This window comes from Mus musculus, chromosome 16 (assembly GCF_000001635.26).
Source record: "Mus musculus strain C57BL/6J chromosome 16, GRCm38.p6 C57BL/6J".
Classification (NCBI taxonomy): Eukaryota; Metazoa; Chordata; class Mammalia; order Rodentia; family Muridae; genus Mus; species Mus musculus.
This window is the reverse complement of record NC_000082.6, coordinates 38,433,211-38,443,604: the sequence shown is the minus strand read 5'-3', so window position 1 is coordinate 38,443,604 and position 10,394 is coordinate 38,433,211. Positions and strand designations below refer to the sequence as shown.

The 10,394-nt window shown below is 46.6% G+C and overlaps 1 long non-coding RNA gene across 1 annotated transcript; it reads right to left on the bottom strand.

The window, feature by feature from the left end:
- Positions 1-2,921: 2,921 nt before the first annotated feature.
- Positions 2,922-10,389, bottom strand: Gm36333. The gene is made up of 2 exons (XR_384843.4): positions 10,102-10,389; positions 2,922-3,291 (listed from the first exon to the last, which is right to left on the bottom strand). It is a non-coding gene; the product is annotated as a predicted gene, 36333 (long non-coding RNA).
- Positions 10,390-10,394: the final 5 nt, after the last annotated feature.

Below are 10,394 nucleotides of genomic sequence, written 5' to 3'. Positions count from 1 at the left end.
ACTGGCCTCAAAACTCACAGGGATCTCGCCTCCGCCTTCGCCTCCGCCTCCGCCTCTGCCTCCTGAGCAGTGTGATTAGAGGCATCTGCTCCTAAATCCATCACTTGGTTGACTTGTAGCACTCTCAGCTGGATTTCTGCAGTTCAAGACGCACATGCTTAAGAGATGCTGTGTGGTGTTGTCAGTACTTGTCTATCACGACCCTCCTGGACTACGTGACTATTGCTAGGTAACGTCCCATCCCCCAGAACTCTTCCAGTTCCTTTACTAACAGCAAGCTGACTGTTTTGAACTTCTAGTTGTCTTCCAATGAGTGTCACCTCCTTTATAACTGGATGCTGCTTTTCTTTCTCCTTCTGGTAAGTTCTGTCTCATCCCTCAAGATGCAGATGAACAGTTCCTCTGAGATGAAGCCAGAACTTAGCCTCCCTCTCCTCGTTTCACCCACAGCCGTCATTCACAGCTCTGTGCCCGTCCTGAATCCTGTTGTGAGGTGGTTGGGTATCTTCCTGGTCAGTCTCAAAGGCACACTGCATAGCCAAGGTCTGGCTACTACACTTAACTTCAGTTACTGGGTAACTGGGCCACTTCAGTCTCCTATGAGGCTTCCTCACCTGACTCACCCTGCCTTCCCCTGACAGACACACAGCACAACCACAGCACAACCACAGAATTTGGACTCCTGTGACTTCTCCTTTAGTTTCCTGGTGTCTACTAGGTTCGTGGGAGGGATGTCTCGTCACTCTAGTCTGGGCTTGACATTCCCAGACTTTAGGTTTAAATTGTGGGGAGGTGCAGGAGGTTTATAGGCACCATCTGCGGAGAGCTGGGGTAGGGCTTTAATCACGGAGACAACAAGAGAAGACCCTAAGCATCCTGTTGTCTTTGTCTGCCAGTTTTCACTTCACCACAGGCACACTGGGAAAGCCCAGAAGTTCAGAGTTCTCTTTTTCAAATCCCCTCCTTCCTCAAACCTCACTGGGACCCAGTAACCCGGGAAAACAGGGAAAGAGAGGGAAGAGGGAGAGGAAGGATGAAAACAAAGAAAAAGATGATCAATTCGATGCACAGTGTCCAGGCAAGTCAATGCAAGTGTGGTCCCAGCACGAGCCTCTCTTCTTTATCCGTTGACCACGTGTGCTGAAATCGAAGGCACTCCTGTGCAGCAGCTCAGGGAGACAGAGCTCTCCTGATGGAGCTTCTTTCGCTTTCTTTACTGCCTGAGGTTGCTAGGGGAACAGCTCCTTCTATGACCTGCAGAATTAGCATCATGCTCTCCAGTCATGGAGAACCACAGTCACCACCCCGTACATTTTTCCTTTCTTAACAGTTTTGGAACTGCTGCAGGGTAGGACTGAAGCCTATCAACCCAGCTCATCCAGATGAGTAGTAGTTGGTACCCTTCCATCATCACCACCATCATCTTCACCATCACCACCAACACTACCACTGTCACCATCATCACCAGCAACCAAACAAATGACATAGTGAGGCCAGAAGTCTGTTGTTGTCTATGCAAAGTCACAAGATGAGAGCAAGCTGGGCTTTAGGCCCAGATTCGACTGTAAGACCTGGGTTTAATCCTGAAATGTTTTCCTACTCCTACACTGCCCGGCACTTTTTGCAGCAGATCTGGGGGTAGTTGTTTCTCCATACACTCAGCCGATTCCCAGAAGTCACCAGCTACTTGACCTCATGAAATGTTTTGAGAATCATGCTGATGTCCTCTCTGTGGAATTAACATCAGATCCTCAGGCTGAGGGCTCCACCCCACAAGGCTGCCCACTTCACATAACCTTCACAAGTCCCGGATTGACCTGAGTGTCTGTCTCATGACTAACTAAGACAAACTCCCCACAACTTCCTTCTCACAGCCGAAAGTGTCAGGCAACTTGTGCATCTCAGACACATCTTGCTTCGCCAGAATGGCTGCAACTGAAGAGCAGAGAGAGGAGAGGAGTATGGGGCACTTGAACAGAGTTCTTTGGTTTCTCCCATCTGTGAAGCTATGGGCTGACATTTGCATCTGTTAATAGAGGACCATGCTTCCACCCACAAAGGTTCCCCACATTCCCCAGCACAGCCTTCTCTATGTTGTTCGATGCTAGCAGAAGTTAACAATGTACCCACCCATCAGTCCACATCAGGGTTAGTTATAGAGGTATTCTATCTGAGAGACAGTTATTTTAAGTTTAAGTTGGGCATGGTACTCCATGCCTGTGATCCCAGCATTCGGCTGAAGCAGAATGATCACTATAACTTTGAGGCTAGCCTGGGCTACACAGACTTTGAGGCTAGCCTGGACTACACAGTGAATGTAAGATTATTCTGGACTACATCATGAATTTCAGCCAAGCCTAGGCTATATACTCTCAAAACACCTCTGCCCACCCCACCCAAACTTATTTAAATAAAAACTTCAAGTTGATACTACCAACTGATGGGTGGGAAGAGTTGGTCGGAACTGGGAGGGTGAGACTAATAAGGGTGACTGTTGAACACAGACTTGAGAAAAAACAAACAAACAAAAACCCCTCCACCCAGAAGACTTCTGCCAGAGTCAGCACAGTGGGCGTAGCGTTTGAGGTTAAGGTGGGCTTCCTGGATCCCTCAGCCTTGAATGTAGGAGCCCTGAAAGCTGGTGCTTTTCTCTTGCTTTGAAGACATGCTGCTAGCCGTGCATCTAGAACTAAGGAAGACATGCTCTGATGCTGTGCAGAAAACTGCCTTTGAGCTGCCTCTGCTCCCGGGGCCGTCCTCTGGGCTTCCCATCATCAGGACCAATGGAAGGTGGGGTGATGTTGCTTGGCCTCCAGGGCTGCTGGGAGGTTGTGTACCCCCACACTAGGTAACAATGGGGTCCCTGGTGTCAGCTCTTCAGATTAAAACCTCTGCTCTGCTACTTGGTGCAGACTGGGGAATAGTATTTAACCTGGTTCCACCTTTATTCCCACATACGTACAGTGGAGACAGTGACGTCACCTGCCTTGTGGACTGTGTGTTTTGCATGCAGTAGTATCTGACGGGTGACACATTCAAGGGGAGAGTAGGAATGTGAAACTGTGCTGTGTCGTGTTAGTGACATCTCTTTTAAGAGCATATCTGGTGTCTTCTCTCTGCTGGCAGGTGATGGAGTGGGAGCCGCAGGGAGATCCCCAGGCATACGACTTCAAGCCAGTTCCTTCCACCACTTGGGAAACTTTTGATTCAATCCACAGGACCCACAGGGTTTTGTTTTCCCGAGGGTGTTTCTTGGTTCTGCCTTGCAGTTTTGCATCATCAAACACAAGCCTGCAGAGAGTCACAATTGTTAGTTTTTTTCAATACCAAACTCTCATTCCAAAGTTACAAACAAGTTCTCAATCTCTGCATAGTCAGAGCCTTGGAGTCACCTTTCTAGTCCATAAACCCCAACCTGTGACCTTTTTCTGGAGAAATGCAGCCCGGGTCTTCATCTATTTTGGGAGGGAAATGGAAATATTGTTTTAAAAATGAAGCCGGGTGGTGGTGGTGCACACCTTTAATCCCAGCACTTCGGAGGCAGAGGCAGGCAGACTTCTGAGTTCGAGGCCAGCCTGGTCTACAAAGTGAGTTCCAGGACAGCCAGGGCTACACAGAGAAACCCTGTCTCAAAAAAAAAAAAAAAGTTGTGGCTGGGGATGTAGATTATTTTCAGAGCCTTTGTCTAGCATAAGCAAGTCTCAGGTTTAGTTGTCAACAGTGGCCTGGGTATAAAATAGAAGGGGCTCTAAAATTACATGGTGTGGTACAAATGTCATAGGATGCTTTCATTCTCCATAAGACTTTAGCTTGTGTGAAGCAACTTCACCGCATTCTTGTTACTAACTTGTCTCCAAGTTATAGGAAGTAAACTTATTACCAACAAGGATACCATAAGCCTAGGGTGTATTTTAGCCAATTCCTCAAGGCCCAGGAATGCTGTCCCCTGGATGTGTCCCACTTGCACAACAGCTCAGAGACTCAGAGAGCAGCCAGCCCTGGGTGTTATACACAAGAGACACATGACTTAGTGGGTTAAAGCATTGAAAATCCTCCTGTTTCTGGAAAAGAAGAGGTAGAAAGGCTGGATAGGGTCCAGATTCATCTGGCCAATTCCCTACCATTTCAGGTTGTTGTGTTCCCTGCCTAGGTTGCAATTGCTCTTGAGAACTACCAGCAAGGAAGATGAACTGGGTCAGTTGGAGATGGCTCAACTGTCCCTGGCTGTGCTCACTTATTGTGCCTTTGTGCTCCCACGCTGGAATGGCTATTCCTGGTTGTCAGCTGGACTCTAACTGAAATGAACTAAAATCCAGAATTGGAGGGCTCAACTGTGATCCAGATCTTGAGGCTGGAAGATACAAGTTTTTGACCTGGATCTTAGTATGGTGATCTTGAGGCAAAGAGGCTATGAAAAGCTTAGGCCCAGGAAAGGTAGCACACACCTTTAATCCCAGGAGAGTAAGGCAAGGAGATCTCTGAGTTCAAGGTGAGCCTGGGACAAAATAAGCCCCAGATTCAGGCATGGTGGTACACACCTTTAATCTGGGCCACACCTTCTGCTGGAAACCTACAGAAGGACATTGGAAGAAGGAAGGTTTGCTGCTTGCATTTACTCTTGGAATCTACTCCTACAGAAATCCAGCTGAAACAACCAGCCTCAGGGGACTGAGAAACTACTACATTCTTGGACTTCCCATTGGTAGCTGACCATTGTTGGGGAATTGGACTACAGACTGTAAGTCATCATAATAAATTTCCTCAATATAGAGAGACATTCCATAAGTTCCATGACTTTAGAGAACCCTGACTAAACTAATATATGCATGCACTCTCGAGCGCGCGCGCACACACACACACACACACACACACAAACATTTATACACATGCTCATATGTAGGGCATACAGAGTATCAGGAGTGAAGACTTCAATGTCCTACCCTCAGCTCAAATTGGAGAGGATCCTAGGGGAAAATAGCCTCCTGAGGTGTTGTAGGATGAGTGCATTTAGGTTTGGACCCCAAAACTTTATGATATGGTCTAAGCATCCAGGAAACAAGAATGAGGAAGCTCTAAGATACTTCCATTAGCTTGAAAAGCAGTGTTTGAAAGGTTTAGGGGGAGAGGGAGAGCTGGCGAGATGGCTTAGTGGTTAAGAGCACTGACTTCTCTTCCGAAGCTCCTGAGTTCAATTCCCAGCAAGCACATGGTGGCTCACAACCATCTGTAATGAGATCTGATGCCCTCCTCTGGGGTGTCTGAAGACAGCCACAGTGTACTTACATATAATAAATAAATCTTGAGAGAGAGAGAGAGAGAGAGAGAGAGAGAGAGAGAATGGTTTGTGGGGCTGGAGAGATGGCTCAATGGATTCAGTTGCTTCCACTAAACCTGATGATGTGAGTTCGATCCCAGGGTCTCGTAAGGTGGAAGTGTCCATGATTCGCTGAATGACACCCAGGACTCAAATAGTATATAAACTCAAAGAATATTTTACTCTGCAGAAGTCCAGCATGCTGGGGTCTCCCATTACAAAGATGGAGAGACAACCCAGTGAGCTTGCAGGACTGATGTAAAGCACGTTGGAGTTCCGGGCCAGGTGAGCTTTGTCTTACTCTGTCTCTAGGCATTCTGGAACCACTATGGGGTGTTAAGGCTGGAACCTGGGGTTTTGTCTATTAGTAACTGACTTACCTAGGCTTGCTTGGACTTGCCCAGTTCTTAGGCCTAGTCTCCTTAACTTCCAGTTTGAAGCCTGTCCTGGGATCAGCCTAGTCTTCCCAGAAGGAGAGACGGACTCCTGCAATCTGACTCCCACACATGTGCTGATCATCTCACACCACATGTACATGCAAGAACACATAAACGTGCACACACATGCACACACGCACACGTGCACATATGCACACACACGTACATGCATGCACACTGGGTGTCATAGGTTAGAACTGTGTTCTTTTAAGGCAGGAGTGGGGTTGAGATTTATCTCCAGAGGACTTATAAGAAAATGGAGATACTTATGGACATCTGATCGTTAATAAAGGAGGCAGAAATACACACTGGAAAAAAGATAGCATCTTCAACAAATGTTGCTGGACAACTGGGTGCCTGCATGTAGAAGAATGCAAACAGATCCATACCTATCACCCCGTACAAAACTCAAGTTCAAGTGGACCAAAGACCTCAACATATAGCCGGATAACATTGAACCCAATGGGAAAGGAAGAGGGGAAAGGCTTTGAATGCACTGACGTGGAAGACAACTTCCACCAGTAGCCCAGGCACCAAGGTAAATAATAAATAGGCCTCAGCAAGATGAAAAGCTTCTGTAAGGCAAAGGACAGAATAAGAAAAGATTTTCTCCAACTTCACATCCAACAGATGACTAATAGCCAAGATATATAAAGAACTCAAGAAACTAAACATTAAAAAAAAACCCAAATAATCAAATTTAAAATGGAATATCAATCTAAACAGAGAATCCTCAATAGAGGAATCTCAAATGACTGAAGAAACACTTAAAAAGGTAACGTTCAGCGTCCTTAGTCAACAGGGAAATGCAGATGGAAACCACTCTGAGATCTTATCTTACTCCTGCCAGGATGACTAAGATCAAAAACACAATAATTGCTCATGGCTGGCGAGGATGTGGAGCAAGGGAATACTCCTCCATTGCTGGTGAGAGTGCAAACTTGTGCATTCATTTGTGAAATCAATATGTGGTTCTTCAAAAAGTTGGGAATCAATCTGCCTCAAGAAACAGCTATACCACTCCTGGACATATACCCAAAGGACATCCATCCTAGCCGGGCGTGGTGGCGCACGCCTTTAATCCTAGCACTTGGGAGGCAGAGGCAGGCGGATTTCTGAGTTCGAGGCCAGCTTGGTCTACAAAGTGAGTGCCAGGACAGCCAGGGCTACACACAGAGAAACCCTGTCTCGAAAAACCAAAAAAAAAAAAAAAAAAAAAAAAAAAAAAAAAAAAAAAAAGGACATCCATCCTACTACAGGGACACTTGCACAGCTATGTTTGTAGTGGCTTTATTCATAATAGTCAGAATCTGGAAACAACCTAGATGTCCCTCAACTGAAAAGTAGATAAAGAAAATGTGGTACACTCCACAATGGAGTATTTCTCAGCTGTTAAAAGGTAACATCATGAACTTTGCAGGCAAATAGGTGCCTAGAAAAAAAAAATCATCATGAGTGAGGTAACTCAGACCCAGAAAGACAAATGTGATATGTATTCACTTATAAGTGGATATTAACTTATATAAATGATAATCAAGCTACAATCCACAGATCCAGGGGGTTAGGCAAAGAGGGGGGCCCTAGGGGGAAGCATGGATCTCCCCGAGAAAGGGAAATAGAATAGATTTTGTAGATGGACTGGAGGTGGGGGTGGGGATGAGAGTGGAAGGGATCAGGTTGGGGGGAGAGAATGCAGAAGAGACACCTAGAATTGGAGGATGTTTGGGGGGTGTTGTGGAAACCGAGTGCAGTGGAAACTCCCTAGAATCTATGAGGGGGACCCTAGTGAGGACTCCTAGTAATGGAGGACACAGAGTCTGAACTGGCCATCTTTTGTAGCCAGGCAAGGCTTCTAGTTGTGGAACTGGTCTGCATTTGGGGGGTAATGGTGGTGCAGAACTTGTGGGAGTGGCCAAATCAAGGTTTGGTTTAACTTGAGGACCACGCCATGAGAGCCCCGTGCCCTATACTGCCTAGATGGCCAAGAAACAATACTGAACTCCTAGAGACCTAGGGTAGAACCAAACCCAATGGGCCAAACAAAACCACAAACAATGAAATGATTGCTAATGACATTCTCCTACACTCATAGATCAGGGCCTTGTCCAGTTGCCATCAGAGAAGCTTCCTCTGGAAGTAGATGGGAGCAGGTGCAGAGAAATACAGCCAGACATTCGTCAGAGAGAAAGTCTCAACTGGAGATCTCCGGAGAGCTGGGAATCCCAGGGAGGAGAGTGAGGAAAGACTATAGGGTCAGAGGGATGCAGGACACCAGGAGAACCTGGCTCATCTGCCAAGGACCAGCCTAGGCTTGCGGAGGGGTTCTGAGAGAAAGGGTGTCTGGGAGCGGCGAAAACAAACAACTTGAAGTCAAATCGTGGGTCCAAGCTGGTGGCCTATGCTATGCCTGAGACAGTTTTCCAGCCTGCTTTCTCTCCGTTCTGCTTTTTTTCTTTCTCTGATCTGCTTTCTCTGGAAATCTCTAGACAGCTCCCCCTCCCTCTCCACATTATGCTTGAAACAGTTTTCCAAGCAATTCTTTCTTGCCGTTCTAGGCAATCCTCTGGGTAGCGCTGCTCCTACAGATCATAAACCCACTCTGTTATTTTACATATTAATCTTGTGATTTACTCTGGGTTCCCTTTTAATTACCCTATGAATCAGCATCTAGTGACCCAGCCTAAAGATTCTTAGGAAACTGCAAGAACACATTTCTTTTAATATTGCAAAACAATTCAGAGATATGCCTGCCTAGGTTAAGAACAGATGGTAAGGTAGCCCGGTGGGACTCTGTCCTTAAATTAACATTTCTACCACTCATCAGCCTGGACTGGCTGTGTCCCAGACTGACCTTGAACTCAGGAATCTGCCTACCTCCGTATATGCCTGCCTTTGTATCATTCTGACAAGCTAGCACATAGTGTGTTTCCTTTAGTTTCGTGAAGCCTCTCATAATTCATATTGTGTCCTTGTATTTTGCACAGTTGAGAAATTATATATTTTGAACTCATGTTTTAAAAGTCCTTTCCACAGCCTTAAGGGCTGTCCTGAAGGTCCCAGCCTTTACCATTTTGCTAAGACATGGACACACCTTCACCTTTGGACTTGTCCTCTCAGATTATCATGGAATCATTAATGTTAACAGGGAGGACATTCCTTAAAGGAGGAATGTAAGGTATGTACATTATTATACAAACAAGCCTTAGGCCCATGGCAGCCATCAACATTCATAGAGGCTCAGATGTGCTGGCCTTGTCTCAGAGGCAGGGACCATGTTATTCTGTCCCCTCCAAGGCCATGCTGGGCTTGGCACTCACTCAGTCAACTAAACAGGACTTAAAAGAGCGAAACACCAAGCTTGGGGCCTGCATGCATCTGCACCAGGCCCTCTGCATATACATACGTCATGGCCGTCAGCTTGGTGCTTTTGTGGGACTCCTAACACTGGATCTGTGACTCATTTGCCTGTCCTTGAGACTCTTTCCCTTATTTTGGGTTGCTTTGTCTAGCCTCGATATGAGGGCTTTTTGCTTTGTCTTATTGTCATCTTGCTTTGCTCCATTTGGCTGTCATCTCTTAGAGGCCTTCTGAAGAGGAAAGAGATGGGGAGTAGATCTCAGGGAACGAGCATGTGGGGAAGAGCTGGGGGGAGTGGAGGGAGGAAAAAATGGTCAGGAATTATTGCATAAGAATCTACAATAAAAATAAATAAAAAAAAAACAACAAATGAAAATGGTGGCTTTCTATGGACTCTGGAACTGGAAGGAAGAGACAACAGTGGGTAGGAGATTCATTCTTCACCATAAATTTTCATACATTTCAAATTTTACTTCGTGTGTGTGTGTGTGTGTGTGTGTGTATGTGTGTGGCAGAGATCCATGTCTGCTGACTTCTACTATCTTTCAAGACAGAGTCTGTCACTGAACCAGGTACTCACAATTGCTAGGCTGCCCATGGATACACCCAGGGCAGTGGCTCTGTTCTGGTATAACCTGTCCAGCTCTAACCCCCTACCCGGTATCACCTTTGTACGCTCTGGATGTTCCCGGACAGGGCTGGAAAGCATGTGTGCCAACAGCACTCCTTCACAAAGCTACTCTTCCGAAAGATGATGCTTGCCTGCTTCCGGCTCTCCGCCTTGTAATGGTGTGCTCCTGTTGCAGGAACACTGACCCAGGAAGGGCCCTGCCCTGCTCTAGCCTGCAAAAATATCAGATTCTGTGGTCTCCACTACCCCTGGAGTGAGGTGGCAGCACGAGAGGACAGACTCCCTGGCTCCAAACCCAGGCTAGACCACATCCATCAATAGTGTTCCCACGTCACTCACATCTCCTGCTCTTGGTTCTTTACCTGTGAGCTCAGGCATCAAGATGTCTCTTCTCTTGGGTTGGACTTGACTTCCTAACCTCGAGAGGCTGTGGAAGGCAGCAGTACTTTGCAGAAGCAAATTGGATCTCCCTTTACTCTGTCCCATAAACGTACCCATACGTGTGTCATTGGCTGCACACCGGGTGAGGTTCCCTAGGGATCCAAAAGTGAAAGAGCTTTCCAGCCTCCAGCTGCTCAGTATCCCAGGGACAAATATGTCCACAGAAATTCCATTACGGTGAGAGTTTTGTAACCACTGGGAGATGAAAGGCTGC